Source organism: Rhinatrema bivittatum, chromosome 11, assembly GCF_901001135.1.
Source record: "Rhinatrema bivittatum chromosome 11, aRhiBiv1.1, whole genome shotgun sequence".
NCBI classification, from domain to species: Eukaryota; Metazoa; Chordata; class Amphibia; order Gymnophiona; family Rhinatrematidae; genus Rhinatrema; species Rhinatrema bivittatum.
In genome coordinates this window covers 85,732,112-85,749,861 of record NC_042625.1, presented here as the reverse complement: position 1 = coordinate 85,749,861, position 17,750 = coordinate 85,732,112, and the positions used below count along the sequence as shown (strand labels likewise).

Sequence of the window (17,750 nt, the reverse complement as noted above, 5' to 3'; positions counted from 1 at the left end):
GCTTCCTAAAACTGCCCTAACGTCCCCACGACCAGTTGGGTTTTCAGGATATCTACAATGAGTATGCATAAGAAAGAGACAAATTTGCATATGCTAAGCCTCTGATTATATGCTGATTTATCACATACGTATTCATTGTCAGTAACCAAGGCTGGCCCTAAGCCAAGTGCAGAAGGAGAAGGGCGCCATCTGAAGGTGCAGGTTATTTGGTCTCTCTCTTACATATGATCAAAGTATGCCTGCTCCTTCAGGGCTGCCCTCTCTCTGACAAAGCACTCAGTCATGTCACAGACAAGGACATGATTTTCCAGCCCTTAGAACAGATCCTGATCAATATCCTGAAAACCTGGCTGACGACAAGCTCATCAGGACATGTTTGGGAAGCTCTGTGCAGAGCTGTCTGTGGACAGTCAGTTACTCATGTCCAGAGTTATGCATTCTAAACTGAAGTTGAGGTTGCTGGTAGAGTTTTTTCTAAAGCTCATTGCAGAAATGGGCTATAGTGTTAGTAAATTAATAATACAAACAGAAATGGCAGGGGTTTTAAATATTTTTTTTTGCATCGTGTGACAGTCCTGCAACAGTATGCAAAATTACACTTTTAATGATAACACAAAACAGATATTAATATTAATACTGTGAATTACACTCGTGTTGATTACCTTTGGCTTCAGCGATTTCACAAGTTAAGTTACACGAACTGCACAAAGCAAATGAAAATGTTGAAAAAATTGCTCCATTATGTGGGATGTTGACCGATGATTAAGTATAAGGCCAATCATCTAGCAAATCTGCTTATAAGATGAAGCCTATTATGACTGGTCAAAATTTACCCTAAGCGTCTATTTCTACAGTACTGGTGATATTTTGATCTTGACAGTGCGGTATTTTCACCTGAGTACTTAAAATCATTGATATTGGGGTTTATGTGCGTTATAGTTGATAGCATTAAAAATATGCTGCCATTTGGGTAACATCAAAGATCAATTTAGCCCAAGATCCTAATGCTGATACAAATGAGTGGTGGCTGTTTCTAGAAACTGTGTAAGAAACGGGGCATGTGTAAAGTGGTCCATCATCTGTCGTGCTCTTCCATTTTCTAGGTTTCCTGGTTTAGAGATGCATTGAATGTAGAATAAAAGTAAAACCATACCTGTCCAAGTCAGGAAGCGTGACTTTATCCCCATTTGCAAGGTTTAATATCACCTACATAAGTATTAAGAAACATAATACACTGGTTAACATACAGTTAATGCCGTGGTACTACCTCTTGTTGTGTAATTGTAGGAAGCTTCCACTTAATATTAGTTATCATTTTCATGTGATGGGTGGGAGATATCCTTTCTGTAGTGCGATGCCTTTTATACTGTATTACTAACCATACATTATATTTACCTGACCAAAAAAGTAGGAAAATGATCTTTAATCTGCCCATGGTCAGGTATAGTTTTGCCGTCATTTTATTTAAAAAACAATTTATAACCTGCTGTATCCAGCGTTCTGTTGGGGAACAGCAGTACATGCATAAAATGGAAACCATGTCTGCCGAGAACAAGTTAAAACCATGTCTGCCGAGAACAAGTTAGTGGATTTTTGGTTTTTGTCTGCTGTTTTAAGTCCCATATAATTTACAGGCCTACCAAGCTTGTTTTAAACACACAATATTTGATAGACTTCAAGGCTCGACAGCCCACAATGGTCTCATTTCTGTGTGTGTGTGTGTAGAGTGGCTGAAGGACATTTAGCCTTTTTCCTTGCTGCCCAAAGCCTGAAACGAGTACAAAAGCTTTTAAGATATGCTTTAGCCCTTACATACTCTGGCAGAGAGTTCCAAAAATTTGAACCCATTACTGCAAAAAGTTCTCTCTCTTTAGTCTCCTCAAGGTATGCCAGCCTAATAGCAGGAACATCCAGTAAATTGAATCAATGTATTCAGCACATTACTTGTTGACAATTTTTAAATGTTAGTATTTGTCTGAGAATAGATTTGCTGCTTCTGTTTGAAAGTCACAGGGTTGTTGGTTCTAGCAGATTTATTTATTACCCACCCTTTTGAAAAAATGTCACTCGTATTAAATAAGCCAACAAGGTTGTTGTGATGTGACATGCAGGCTTTACAGATATGTGATAACGTAAATGCAAAAACCTCCATACTGCTGCCGCAGCAAAGAACATACATAAAACAAGACAAAAAAAAAGTACATCATAACCTATGTCACACACACAATCCCATTTGTCAGCTTGTTTTCCACATTTCAAATTAAATCAGGGCCCCCTCGTCTCTTGTGATGCTGCAGAAGGAGTTGCAAAATCTGGCCCTTCCCATGGAATTACGGCAGGAGACCAGGCCAGGAGCATCAATCGTGGTAGGAGAAGCAGCAATGATGATTGTGACCCTTGCATCTCTCTCCCAATGCAGTGTTCCCCTGCCTCCTACCATGATCCCAGAACCGCAGTGTAGCGCCTTGAGCCATGTCGTCCTCCTTCCTTGCTTCCAGCTTCAAGTGACCTGCTTCGAACCATGCAGCTCAGTGGTCAAAGTGCAACAGCAGCTTTGGGAAGCAGAGAGAGAGAGGGCTTGAAGCACTTCCCTGCCAATTGTGCTGTGAACAAGCCAAAATGGGAGGATAAGTGAAGGGGTTGTGGAAGTGCTGTGGGGCTTGAGTGAATCGTGGTGGTGGGCTATGAGTGAGGGGATCAGAAGAGCAGTGGGAAATGAGATAATTGGGACTGTGAATGAAGGGGGATTGGAGAAAAAGTGAGGTGATTGGAGAGTTGTGTGTCGGAAGTGTGAGGAGATTGGAAGAGAGGTGTAAAGTGAGAGAAAGGAGAATGTTGTGAATGAGTTGAGGAGAGTGAAAGAAGGGCTCAGTTTTTTGGGAGCAGGGTTGTGAGTAAATTACCTCTCCTCCCTCTCCTGATCCAGGATTCTCTTCCTCCTCTCTCCTTTGATCTTCCTTTACCTCTCCTCATTCCCTTTCCTTCTGCTCTCTGATTCCTTTAACTTCCACTTCTGTTTCTCTGTCGTCCTGCCTGAGATTCTGTCTCTATTGTCTTCTGAGTTCCCCTCTCTATTCCTCTTTTCCTTTCCCAGTCCATCACTAAGAGAAAACCTTTTGAAAAATATATATTTACATGTTGTTCAGTAGAATATATTTGGAGCATTGATAACCCAATATCCATTTATGATGCTGGCACATCCACATTTTTCATTTTGGTCTGAAGGATCTGTGACGTTTTTGAGGCCTGGTTCTTGTGGCCTGGATTGGCCTCTGTTGGAAACAGGATGCTGGGCTTGATGGACCCTTGGTCTGACCCAGCATGGCAATTTCTTATGTTCTTATGACGTCACACTTTATTTTTGTATATCTGTCATGAGCATTGTTGAAACCTTAGAAATATTTCTTTCTAAGAAAACCTTTAATTTGATATTGCAAAATTTAACATTTTAACCTATAGTGCCTGAAACATTGCCAGTTTCCTAGAAAGAGTGACTTTAAGAATCCAACATCTATTTACAACTGTATGTGATGAGACCTAGTTTATCTTAGATCAGCTTGGAGCATTATCGGTAGTGCCAGCTTGCCTGGCTTTACTTGAATGATGTAATCCTATATTAATGAGAAGGATTCCAGTTCCTGTGAGTGTAAACCATTTTATTGTTTTACTAGGAATAGCTAAGGGTGAACTAAATAGAACTGTTAATCTTTTTTGATTTCATTGTTTATAGATTTGAACTTGCTTGCAGCCCATTTGTTTATGTACTTGTATTATTGTGCATGATTTGTTTTAAAAGTAAGATTTATTTTAGAGCGGTGTAAAATAACCCTGAATACCTCCAATAGCTGCACAAAGAGAAGGTTTATAATTAAAAAAAAAAAAAAAAAAAAGGGAATCTCTGAATTCCTGTATGAGGGCTTGAGTTTTGGGGAAAGAGCTTACTAGTAGATTTTTTTTTTTTTTTTTAATGAAGTAAGTTGGGTTTCACTTGTTTTCTGATTGGATGCTGTACTGGTGTATGAATTAAATATTTAGTCAGCAGCACATACAGCTGGATACTTGGAGGAAAACTTTGCCTCTGACTTTTTGATCTGATCCACTATTATTAGGTATGGCATAATTGTCACTGTCCAGCAGTGAGACCTGACAGTTAATAGTTGCAAGGTCCTTATGCACGGGTTTCTATCAGAGCACTTGCTTTTCAGGTACAAGGCTTCTCAAATCCATAAATATAGTCCAGGGTTTCTTGAAAGACAAACAGATACAAGCAGGGCCAGATTTAAGATTTTGTCGTCCATAAGCAGAGTAACCCAGCTTGCCCCCCTTTTGAAGCTGTGCTGGTACCTGGCCCTAAAGCAGGCAGAGGCAGGGTCCTTTTTTGTCTGCATATTTGGTGCCTTCATAATTTGGCACCTAAGGTGGATGCCTATGTTTAAATTCAGGCCTAGATACAAAAATTCATGGGTTTCTTCCACGATCCCTCAACACAGGCTTTCTAGCCATCTAATTGCTCGTAATGCCTTCTTTTGGGTCCCAGCGCCCCTTTAGAAGCAATGAGAACCAGTCTGGTTCCTCAGGGGAGGGGTGTGGGGCTTGGCTTCAGACCTGCTAAAAACCCTGTGTGAGTTATTCTGCTTTAGTTTAATTTAACTACTTTGGTTCAGAGACAGACCCTAGTTCAAGGTCAGCCAGGCTGTTTTTTTGTCCTGACAATATATGAAGGGATCAGATGGGCCTAATGGTTAGTATAATGGGAGTGGGAACTAGGACATCTGGGTTCCAATCATTCTGCCACTGACATTTGCGATCTTGGGCTAGTTATGTATCTCACATTGCCTCAGGTACTCATTAAACAACACACATCAATAAAAGCAAGAGAAGGCTATGCCAAACTAATGGTCCTTAGAAGACTAAAACCCTTATTAAATCAGGAACACTTTTGTACAATACTACAAACATTAATATTTGCCAGCACAGACTACTGTAACACACTTTTCCTAGGATTGCCATATACTACTATCAGACCACTGCAAATACTACAGAACTCGGCTGCCAGAATACTTACTGGTAAAGGCAGAAGAGATCATATCACCCAAACACTGGCGGATTTACACTGGCTCCCAATAGAACAAAGAGTACAATTCAAAACACTATGCACAGTTCATAAACTAATAAATGACGAACAGGCTGACTGGCTAAACACCGCACTACGATTACATGTCCCTCAAAGAAATCTCAGATCAGCCAATAGAGCTCTGCTAACCATACCCTCAGACAAAACAGCAAAGTTGACCCAAGTCAGAGAGAGAGCACTATCCTTGGCAGGACCTTTACTATGGAACACATTACCCCTGGAATTAAGACTAATGAAAGAATTTAAACTCTTCAAAAAAGGCTTAAAAACATGGCTCTTCAAAAAAGCATTTCACAGTGAGGTAACTGAATAACAACACAGAAACAGCTGAATGTCACCAGTAAAAAATGCAGCGTTGCTTAGTTTTATTATTTTTCTCATATTTAAGTATTATATTAGACAGTATAAACAATCATAAATGGTAACCACACCCATTCCCCATTTAGAGTATATTATTGAACTATGTAACCGTATAATACTGGCACTTTTTTGGATAATTTAGAAACCAAACCAAACATATTTGTGCCTAACTGTAAACCGTTGTGATGGTGCTCTACTAAACGACGGTATGGGAAAGTTTTAAATAAATAAATACATTTTAGATTGTAAGATCTCTGGAGCAGGACTCATTGTACCTATATATATAACTTGTTGTAATGTGCCCTGGCTTAGAAAGTTTTATTAAAGACAGAAATAATAGTGGGATGTCAAAATACAAATGGCAGCAATGTGCTCTTGATATTTATTTTTTTTCTTATCTTAAAACCAATAGCTTATAAGTAGGCCTCAGCTGTGCATGGTTGAAAAGTGTGAAACTGAGACCACCTTGATAAACGCTGTTCAGGGTTACTAACATGGAGCCCTGTGAGATAGAAACTGTCTTAGGTCACACATTTCCATATTTGCTGCTGCTATTAAGCTAAATGCTCTTTATCCTTGTTTACCCTACAACTAATGGTCATCTCTATGTTGCGCTGTTACTGGTTTTGTTATGACAACTCTATGGTGAGGTTCTATCACATCTCAACTCTCCTTTCTCTCAAGAAAATGCTTCCCAGTATTACATCAAAATCTACCTCCTAAGCAGTCTCCTAACTCCTTGTAGAATCTTTTTTTCATAGAACAAAATGCATTATTTTAATAACTTCTATCTTTTCATGTCTTTTGCTGTTATTTTAGGATATGCATACTTAGGTCTTTTAATTTTTAATATAGTAGAGCTAATGGTGCAGATTCTGCACTGTTTTGATAGCCCTCATTTTTTATATCACTATAAATATGATTAGAAGATGCTCTTCTTCCAGCACACCAGTGTTGTACTTTTGCTCCTTATAATTTTTGTAATTAACTATGTATAAATATGACTTCATGCATGATTAAGTCCAAATACATTGCTTGATAAGAGTTTACTGACTAACGTTGTAGTACATGATAGTATGGGACAGATTAGCTCAAAATATTTGGGGGGGGGGGGGGTGGCAGAAAATAGGAGCAAAACATTTTCTACAGTATTTAGGTATGCTTTTCAGTGGGACCTTTAATTTCCAAATGTTTGTTTAGCATCCACTTGACAAGACTAAATTAAATAAATTGTTGCCAAATCAGGTCAGATTCTATCTCCTTCTGCTATGCACAAGCAGGCCTTCAGCTGGGAGGCCGAGTCAAAAAGCTCACTCGGTGAGTGCTATGGCGGCATTGGGAACAGCCCACTTACGGGCTGTTCCGTCGCGACATCTGCAGGGCTGAGATGTGGAGTTTTCTACACATGTTCGCAGCCCACTATTGCTTGGACAAGGATGGTTGGCAAGACAGCTTCGGCCAATCTGTCCTTCATAACCTCTTCTAGGCTTAAACCCAACTCTCCCTAACTAGGGCCCATTGTTTGGGTTTAGGGTGTCTCCCTTAGTTACCAACAGCACCGCAGTTATTTTTTGTGTCCATTGGCACCTGGTTCGGTGCCTGTTGGTCATCGTTGTCAGGAGCAGCCTGTAGCTTGGTTTCCACCCATCTGTGAGGACTACCATCCTGCTTGTCCTAGGAGAATGCAGAGTTGCTTACCTGTAACAGGTGTCCTCCTCCTAGGACAGCAGAATGTTAGACCTCAGGAAACCTGCTCGCCACCCCACGGAGTTGGGTTCTTCTGGTTTTTTTTTTTGTTTTGTTTTTCTCGCTTGTGAATTCTGTGTTAAGAGACTGAAGGGGAACCCATGTGGATGCGCAGATAGTGGCGTGCTGGGCATGTTCAGTGTGCCAGCCAAAGTTCTAGAAACTGTAACAGGTAAGCAACTCTGCTTTCATTAATGCCTTTTTTTCCCCATAGACATGGTCCGGGACCGATGCAATAAGATATGTACTAATGAGTGCCTGCTTCCCTTACGCGCACACAGCCGCATCCCCTGAGTGACCAATGCAGAATTTGAATGAGGGGCTGTGTAAAAAAAAAAAAAAAAAAAAAGGGCACGTTAAGGGAGAATTGTGTGTCCGTAGCGCTCAAATGCATCAGGTGCCCACAATTGCAAAGGGCGCTCAATGCAAGCGTCTGTTTTTATCCCGCTTCTTCCGGACGATTTCTTTATTTGCTAAAGATGCCCTTAGCTAAGTCCCCTTTGCTGTGGGCATCTAAATTGTGAAGCCAGAAGAATTATACATTGAATTTTTTCAACACTGCAAGCAGTAAATTTAAGTGTCACAAAGATACTAAGTAGGAGGACACAAAGAGGATCGTATTTTTTTTTTTTTTTTTTTTTACTTCTCATGTGCCCTTGACTCGCAGATTGAATTTACGTCACCTTCGGGACTGGAGTTAAATTTGCCGCATTAAAATGTGTGCTTGGGCACCCAGTTCTTTCCTGCATCGGGAGGGTAATAGCTAATAGCCTTATCTACATGGAATTTACATGTGATGGGCGCTATCGGCTACTTTTTTTTTTTTGTTTGTTTTGTTTGGGCATGCGTTTTGGACGCGCTAATCTCCTTATTGCATTGGGTGCTAGTCTAGCGCATAGACCCATGTGCCAGGCTGAGTGTACTTTATTACATCGGCCCCAGAATGGGGAAAAAGCTTTAGTGATTTGGCCGCTTAATGTTTGTTTGTTTATTAGTGTGTAGGCCAGTAATTGGGGTTTGGTTTTTTTTTTTAAGCTTGCAAATCACATATTACAAGTCATAGTTTTAAAACTCGGCATACAGGTATCCTAGCTCGGAAAATGCACTTGCTAAACTCATAGCCATTTATTTTGCCTCAAAGGAAATCCGAAGAAGGTGGTTTGAAGACATATATATATATATTTTCTTTTTTTGATTTGGGTAGTTGGCTGATTTTACACAAGTCATTGTTTGACTTCCCTAACTACCCAGCAGAGGAAAAACTTTAATTCTATTGTTCTACCATTGTCGGCACATCTGTTATCAACAATGTCGAGGATTTGCAAACTTTCTTTCCTTCTTGTTTCTGGATGTGAATTCTGGTACTGCTGAACTTGCTGAACTGTGTCCACTGCCAGCAACATTATACAACCTGAAAGGAACTTGGACTGTGTCTAGTTTTGAAGCTGTTAGAAAAATAAAATTAAGAGACCTCAGTTAGGTTACCAATTGTAAGTGTACATTTTAACATTATTAGTTCAGTGTTAACGATCTAAAGGCCTGATTAAGAGTTTTTAACCGTTCTGTATGTGTGGTGAAAAGACTTACGATCTGATTTTGTAAGTGTAAATGGGTGCCCCCCCAGTTTTGGAAGCACACGAGCCACCGGTAACAGGGCATCCTCTGGAGGAGGTGTGCTGGCAGCGGTCTCATCATGGCACCAGCCACGTGGTCAGTATGAGATGCAGGCCTCTCTTCCTGGCCCTGCTTGATGACAAGGTGCCCCATGATTGGCTCCCACAGGGGCCTACTTTTGTCCTCAGTTGGTACCACGTTTGTTGCCAGCCTCAGGTTAAAATGGTAACATAGTGAATGTTGGCAGAGAGAGACCAAAATGGTCCATCTAGTCTGCCCAGCATATTAAAACATTTTTTTTTAAATTTTTTTTTTTTAAAGGATAGAAGTAACTGCTGCTCTGTGCAGGCTGCCCCCATGCCTTCTGTCAAGGGTAGTAGAAACTGCTCTTCCATGCAGGCTACTCCCAAGCAGAAATGTTGTTTTTAAAAATTGTGTATAGCCCACAAATCACAACACTAGCCTTTCTAAGCAGGGTACAAGATATGTAGTTTGTTTTATGAATAATGTTTATGTAACAAACTAAAAATAAAACACACAAAACATCAAACAATTAGTCAAAGCTCGCATGAAAAGATGGTGTTTAGGCCCTTGCAGAACATTTTCACATCTACTGTGACGTACAGTTCCAATGGGAAGTGAGCTCCACATTTTAGAAACCACTACGGAGAAGACCCAATACCTCATTGAATCTAATTTTACTTCCTTAATTTATGGAATAAGCAATTGTTCCTGATCTTGAAATTGTGAAGTACGTTGAAGGGCATAAGGAATCAAAATATAAACGTGAAATGAAATTTAATTTGGACAAGTGCAAAGTGATGCACATAAGGAAGAGTAACCCAAATTACAGTTACACAATGCAAGTTTCTGCATTAGGAGTCACCATTCAGGAAAAAGATCTAGGCATCATCAATGATGATACATTGAAATCTTCTGCTCAGTGTTCAGCAGCAGCCAAGAAAGCAAATAGAATGCTAGGGATAATTAGGAAAGGAATGGAGAATAAAACAGAGAATATCATAATGCCTCTGTATTGCGCCATGGTGCGACCTCATCTTGAGTATTGTGTGCAGTTCTGGTCACCACATCCTAAAAAAAAGATACAGCAGAATTTATCAAAAGTTCAGAGAAAGGCAACCAAAAAAATGGATATTATCCTAGTATTTTTAATAATGTTATGTGCATAATATCCGTGTTTTCGCATGTACTAGAAAGTCACAAGGTATAAGCGTACCTGATGAAGCAGATGTAATAAATGCACCGCTCACTGACATCTGTTAGCCAATTTGTAATCCGTTTTACCACCTTGGATTGATTAAAGGGTCAGCATGATTACCCCATCAGAGGGGTTGGGCTGGTGGGAGATTTAACCCCACTTCCACCCTAGTCCCTTGGATTGGATGGGTCACGGTGTTTGAATAAAGAACGATGACCCAGGGTTTGCCAGAAGAGGACCTGTAGGTTGGGCCAGGAAGATTCTTGGCAGGCCTGCTTACTCACAACAGGAGGGGAGGCTGGTAGTCTTGGTGTACAGCAGCCTGCCCATTTTGGTCCCCCTCCACGACATTGTTGATCTGTCAAAGCACTACCGTAGATCTGAGGCGAAGCCTTGGGCAATAGCAGAAACAATCGCATGGAGACCAGACAGTATCTCTCGGGGGATAGGGTAGAGGTAGGCAGGCTCGATCATCCAAATTAGATTTTCTCATCAAGTATCTAATATACAGCTGTGGCCATTAACATCCAGTTTCATGATTTATGACTCGTTAGATTTATGATTTATTTGTGTATTTACATGTTATATGAGTAGATAGTGGCCTAGCCAGGTTTCTTGACTGTCCATGTTATTAAAAACAAGCAAACTATGCAATTAGACATTTTTAATACTTTTTAGTTCATAGCCTTTAAATTCAGACCTTTTGAAATTTAAAGCAATACCATTCACATTTTCTTCTTTGATGCTGACCTTGTAATTGTCATCGTACAAATATGCTTGAGTCATTATCTTTTGAAAAAGTCATTGTTGGGTGAAATTTTTTTTTAAAGTAGACCACAGCAGGGATGGTTCATGAATAGATGGTTTTGTGGGTAAATAATAGGAAACTGCACCTGAGACACAAAATGCTCTTGAGGGTTTCCGGGTTTTTGGTTTTTGTTTTTCCTTTCAATCTGGATGACAGATGGCTATTTTGTCTGTTTCATGATAAAATGGAATGTTTCATATAATATAAAGTTTGGAAATAGGTGTAGAGAGAGTTTGTTTAGCTACATGGTATTAGGAAAATGTGCTGCTCACAGATACATAGGTTTAGTTGTATCTGTGTGGAGGGGATTTGCATGGCACATAAGATTGAACCGGCAATCAAACTGTCCAGTTTACTCTGGATCTCATAAATTTCATCTGTGAGTATAGGAAAATACATTTTGAATTATGTTCCTCTCAGTATTTTTGTTGAATCTATTTTTAAAATTTCTTAATCTGTTTTAATGTAAAATGTTATAATGATTCTAGTTAATGCTAATAATGCTGTAATGGTTTCCATTGTCTTTTATATATGTTATGAGCTTTCCAGTATTCACAATTAATGGTTCCTTGTTTCAGTGTATTTTGTAGAATTGAATTTGCGTGATGGTACAAGGATATGTCTTGCCTCTGTGGTAATTTTATTTTTCATAGTGAAATCTGTAATGGTTACTATTATCTATTTTTTTTTTTTTATTCATCTAGAGGACACCAAGATTATTTTCTTCCGAACTATGACTAAAGCCTAGAACTTTAGAACTTTCCATCTTGCTTGATTGTTGATACCTATTTTTTCTACAAAATAATTTTATGCCAAACCTAGTTACATACATTTAATCACAAAAACAATGTCAAGCTAAATGTAAAAACCAAGCAGATTAAACAGACAAAACAATTTTACAAACCAATGACCTAACTAGAATGACCACAGTAAATATGCACCAATCTTCTGCCCAATACTTGCTGAAATGCCTCTGTCCACTTCTATTTGAAAAAGTGCTTATTCTTATTAACAGTTAAAGTACTATTTTTTGTTCTATACAACACTAAATTGGCATTTCATTTCCCTTTCTCTAATTTAGTCTCTTCCACTTTATCATTAGAATGTCCTCTTTCAGATCTGGGTTAATAGAAATGTACTCTCCCTATTTCTGCAAAGGGATGTCACAGACTTCATTTGAGAACTCATCTGTTCTTGCCTATTGATCCATCACTGGATAAATGTGGAAGCTGACAGTGGCTCAAAGCATGAATTAAAACAGCAGACCTCCTAACAATGGCCTAGTGCAGTGGACGATGTTGGTGTCAGCATAATTGCTTAGTCCATGATCATACTGGGGGTAAAATGTCATGTGACTGCTCTGCAGTTAGTCTCTGAGGGGGCATAAAATGTTCTCTGCCAGCTGATGAGCAAAAGCAGACTTTTTTTTTTTTTTCTGCATTTGATCTGAGGGGAAGGAGGTGAGTACTGGTTTCAGCCAGAAAGAAGCACTGAAAAATAAATAAGTGGAACTGATGTTACAAGGTGGGAAATTTAAGTTACATGACTGTTTGTTTGTAGATGGGTAAAAAAAAAAAAATACATGTGAAGAAATTGCCTTTAACATTAGTGTGTCATCAAAGGGCATATGGATTAGTGTCAATCTTATGATAAATTGTAATAAAAAAAAAAACTGAGACCTTATGTGGTCTGCTTGAAGCTATTCTGATTTGCAGGGCTTACTGTTTTTAAAATCAGTTTTTACAAACACTTCAAAAAGAGAATCGGTTGTTAAGTTTTAGGACATATATACTTTCTGTAACTGATGAAGTCAATTGAAACCCTTCCATTCTGTTTTCATTGTATTGTAATGTAGTGTGTAAAAATAGTGATTTTGATTGGTAAATTGAGCGAGTATAAATGGAAAGTAGACAATAGCCTCACGCAGGTGAATTGAAATGTATTTTTATAACTTGGTTTTAAAATTCTATAAGCCATTGAAAAGCATTGCTTATTGTATGAGAGGTGTTACATTTATTTGATTTTTGAAGTGATATGAGTTGGAGTTAATACATGATGATGAAATAATTACTATAAATGAAACTTAGACTTTTGTCCTGTGTTAGTGCTTCAGATATTATTTTTTTCCTCTGACATGCATTTCTCCTTGTGTCTGTTTGAGATTTTCCATACAACCTTTTTCTCTTTCCTGCCAGTGGGAACAAGCATTTTTCTGATTCTGTAGTCAAATTTTCATAAACATTGACACTCCTAATTAGGGCTTATGTTATCAGTGCTTTGAAGCTCTTCCTAGGAGTTTTAAGTCTTTTTTTATTTTCTGGATTTCACTACTGTTTCATTGTTGAGGGAGTGGCCTGGAGCTTAGAGTAGTGTTCTGGGAAGCAGGAAACTCCAGGTTCTACTTCTCCCTCTAATGTTCACTGTGACCTCAAGCAAATTACCTTCTCTTTGAGTCTGTTCCTTGTTCATGTCAGGGGTTCATTATACCTCTTAGGAAATTTGTTGTATGGCACCCTGGGTTAGAGTGCCATATAAATACCATAAAATAATTTAAAATGTTTGGTTTTTAACTCATTGTTTTGGCATTAAGGTTTCAAGTCTGATAACTTATTCATTTAAATGTAGGCCTTTTTTTTTTTTTTTTGTCCCTCTTCAATATGTCCTTTTAAAATGTGCTGATCCTCCAAGTGCGACTCCATCAACAGTTATCTTATGTCAAATTTGTTTTTTGTAATTTACACAGTAGTACAAATATTTAATAACAAAGCTTGGCAGCTGTGTTTGATGCATGCAACAGTTATCTTTTAAATGTTGTGGTTTTTGAAGGTTTTAATGCATTGTAAGCCTATTTATATAATCTCAATTTTGAATTTTTTTTTACTTTTAATATCAGATCTTTTGCTTAAAACCTTTTCAGGCGTTCTGAGATAAGTGTGTAAAGATTAACAAGTCTGTTTTAAAAGGCGCGTACAAATAGCGGGGGTTACATGCGGGACAGAGCCTGCCTCCCCCTGGTTCTTGGCAGTAAGTATAAAAAATAAATTGGGGATAACTAGGGGTAGGTTTAGGGGTCAGGGAGGAAGGATAGGGTTAGGGAATTTCCCTCCCAGTTCTCTTTTATTGGAGTGGACTGGGAGGGACCTGGGCAAAGACCCGATCGCATCACCGCACGTATTTTTCTAAAACTGCCCTCCCCCCCCCCTCCCCGTGCGCATGCATGTTATAAAATCTTCATGTGCACGTGCCAGGAACCGTGCGCACATGGATGCGCACCGGACCTTTCAGAATCGACCCCCTAGGTGTCTGTGACGTGTTACATAATCCGCCAATTTTGTCCTTTTTGGAATTTTAACTCCGTTGTTTCTAAACCAGTGATTCTCAAATCTGGTCTTCAGGGCTTTGTTTTCTAGCATATATGCAATAACAGTTAATGGTGTATATTTGTTGTAAGAATTTGTGTATTTAGTTACCCTGAAAACCAAAGGTGTCAGACTAGGTCTGAAAAGAACCCTGCTAAACTTACATTAACAGAGGCTGAAAAGGAAAAAAGGCTGGTCCTTGACATGAAGAGTTGATTGGCTGAATTTTGAGCTCCATGCTTAATAATCTCCTTATGTTACATAACACTTGTGACCCATCAGTTTGTATATAGGACTATATTAGTAATCTTTTACTTGGTGCTTTGAGCAAAGAAATTTACCCTTTGAAGAGGGGAGAATATTGTCCTTTTTCTGCATAGGTTTATTTGCTTTGTGATGCATGATGAACTATTAACAAAAATATTGTAAAATCAAAACTTTTTATACTATTTTATCTCACTAAATTAATGGAAGGTAACAAGCATATGGCGAAGCACTGTAGTGGCCAGTTAAAGTGCTGACCATTTCAGTTCAAACTATTGTTAAAATCTCAAAGACAGCCTTAGATACAGCTAGTGTTTTTTTGTAAAGGAAGTTCATAAATCTGTTACATTGACTGCATCTTGTTTCCTCTTCTAGTTCTTTTATTAACCATCTCTGCCATAATAAAATAAAATCAGTTGTTTTGTTATGCAGTCTGAAGCAAGAGTTTTGGACCTTTTTAAATTAGTAATTTTATTTTTTTTGACAGATTTGAATTAGTTTATATTTTATTTTAGATTTGCTATGCGGCTTCCTTAAGCCATCTTCTGGTGTCTTACCTCTATTTTTATTCTTATAGTACTTGTGTTTAAGCTCTTTCAATATATACTTCTCCCCTATATCTCCTGTATAAAATTGTACTTCTTAATATCCAATATCCTTGGCACAGCCCTTTCCTTATTGTTCAATAAACCCAATTGTTCTCTTATCTTCTCCTTGTAAATGACTTCTGTGCATGAATGTTTGACACCATTGTTGGGTATTAACGGAGAAAATTATTTTTCACTCAATGCACAATAAAGCTTTGGAATTTGTTGCCAGAGGATGTGGTTAGTGCAGTTAGTGTAGCTGGGTTCAAAACATTTTTGGATAAGTTCTTGGAGGAGAAGTCCATTAACGGCTATTAATCAAGTTTACTTAGGGAATAGCCATTGCTATTAATTGCATCAGTGGCATGGGATCTTCTTAGTGTTTGGGTAATTGCCAGGTTCTTGTGGCCTGGTTTGGTCTCTGTTGGAAATAGGATGCTGGGCTTGATGGACCCTTGGTCTGACCCAGCATGGCAATTTCTTATGTTCTTAACTGTATAATTTTTTAACTGGTAATTTCTTAAAGAATCTGTAAATGGACTGATTTCTTAGCAAAGTTTAGCTAATTGCCTTTGGACTACTTATATTCTGCCCTGTTGTGTGGTGTGGGATTGATTGATTGACAGCTCTATCCAATATTCAAAAAAAGCAGTGGACCTAAATTAAGGCTTCAGGCTCCTAAATTAGTTGAACTTGGAGTCCCAAGTTTGTAGCTGAAAATTCAGCTAAACTTAGAAGTGTAAGTTTAGGACTGATATTGATTTTCCTAAATTTAGGCTCATAAATTAGGTGTCTAGTGTTAAAATTCACTGCAAAGCTCTTAACTTTTTTTTTTTTTTCCCTTTCCTCACTCCACCACCATAGCCACCCATTTTTTAGGAACTCGGCCCTAGTAACATTTCAAAAGGGCCAATGTAAGAGCCTAACTCTGAAAGTTAGGTACCTAAACCCTTTGAAAATCGGCCTCATTCTTTTTATTCTTCATATTGTCCGGGGGGTATTGCTAACTTATTTTTGTCTTCATTACTTTACCAATGAAGTGTAGCACAAACAAAAAATAAAACAGTATATTTTTTCTGTTTATTTTTTTTTATAGCACGCTTCTGTGTAGCAGTCCCAAGCAAATTCTTACCCAATCCTCTCCCCAAACTGGGAAGTCAACATTTGATATTAATTCGATAACACCAACTCCTAAGATGATCTTGATTTAACAGGTTTTAGTGAAAGCACTAGTTTGCTCATTAACATATTTTACTATCTCTAGGAGCAAAGCAAGAATCTTTTTGTATTTTAACGGTGAAAAAGCTAAGCGACATGCCCGGGTGGAGAAAAATGTTTGTCTAAGATGTACAGTCTCAAATAAAAATGTCTTTAGCAAAATGAATTTCTAATAAAATGGAATATGTTAAGATCTTTCTGCTCTGATTACTAAAGGTTGACCTGCTTTTAGTAAAAAATAAATAAATAAATAAATTGCAATCTCTAGCAGACACCCTACCAATTCAAGAAGTGATTTATTTTTTCCTTTAATTATATGGTGATGGAATTTGATGCTTTACTGTTGACCTCTAGAATATTTTCCATTTTCCCCTTGTTTTTACGTCTAGACTTTTTCATATTTTTTTGGCATCCTTCCCTTTTCAGATGCTTCTGCAAGTACCACATGCTGCTACTTTAAAGAAGCTGTTTAATATTCAGATGTGTTGTACAACTTCTTAATCATAGAAATGATTGTAGAAGGATCCAAACAGGGAGCCATAATAAATTATTAATGCAAAATGATGCGCTTAACAGCTCATTAGGGGTTTCTTCTGAAGCCAGCTCTATTGGATCATTAGGTTCTTATTTTTAAGCAGTGAAAGGTCTGAACTACATGGAACTTGAGGCATACTAAGGGGTCGATTTTTAAGAGCCGCAAATGCGCGTCCATGTGCACGTGGTTCCTGGCGTGCGCACATGGCCTCGTTGATTTTATAATGTGCACCCGTAGCCGTGCTCACGTTATAAAATTCGATATCTGCGCGTCCGATTTTATGATCACGTTTGCACGCGTGGGGGGTGGGTGGAATTTTTCAGTTACGCGCAGAGAAGCGATCGGTCTTTCTCTGTTCCCTCCCAGTCTACTCCAATTAAGGAGCGGACTGGGAGAGAACTTCCCTTACCAAATCCTTCCTTCCCCCTTCCCCTCTCCTCCCCGACCCCTAAACTAAACCTACCTATCCCCAATTTTTAAAAAAATATATTTACTGCTCCTCTAGTGCAGAAGTAAACTCTCTGCGCTGGCCGGCTGCCGGCATGTGCTTCCCTGGGTCAGTGTCTAATGGCGCTGCCCGCCCCGCCCCTTTTGGCAGGCCCGCTACTTCTGTGAGTAATCCCCGATTTTTACCGCACGCAGGGCTTTGAAAATTCGGGCTTAAAACTAATCTTAACGTGTAGTTTAAAGTGGGGCCGGCTCAGTGGTAGTGCTGGGTACTACCATGCAGAAGACCTGGCTTCAGTTCTCGAACCAGGCATTTACTCTCCAGGCCATTTAGAGTTGGTCATACTGTGGAGGCAGCGCTCATGGCCCCTGGGGTAGGGAAGAGAGGAGTCCTAGTCAAGTTGCTCGAAAGTGACATCTACTGGCTGGGACTAGGGTGCATGTCTAGTGGATTCTGAT

General features: G+C 38.9%; 1 protein-coding gene and 1 long non-coding RNA gene across 12 annotated transcripts in view; one reads left to right on the top strand and one right to left on the bottom strand.

The window, feature by feature from the left end:
• The window catches only part of LOC115073235, a 33,569-nt gene extending 31,088 nt beyond the window's left edge, over positions 1-2,481 (bottom strand). Inside the window, exons 1-2 of the long non-coding RNA XR_003851952.1 lie at positions 2,438-2,481; positions 1,154-1,206 (exon numbers count right to left, since the gene is read on the bottom strand). This is a non-coding gene — a long non-coding RNA (uncharacterized LOC115073235). The remainder of the gene's footprint in view (positions 1-1,153; positions 1,207-2,437) is intronic.
• The window catches only part of EPB41 (erythrocyte membrane protein band 4.1), a 210,797-nt gene that overhangs the window by 47,892 nt on the left and 145,155 nt on the right, over positions 1-17,750 (top strand). The gene's annotated exons all lie outside the window — the stretch shown is intronic.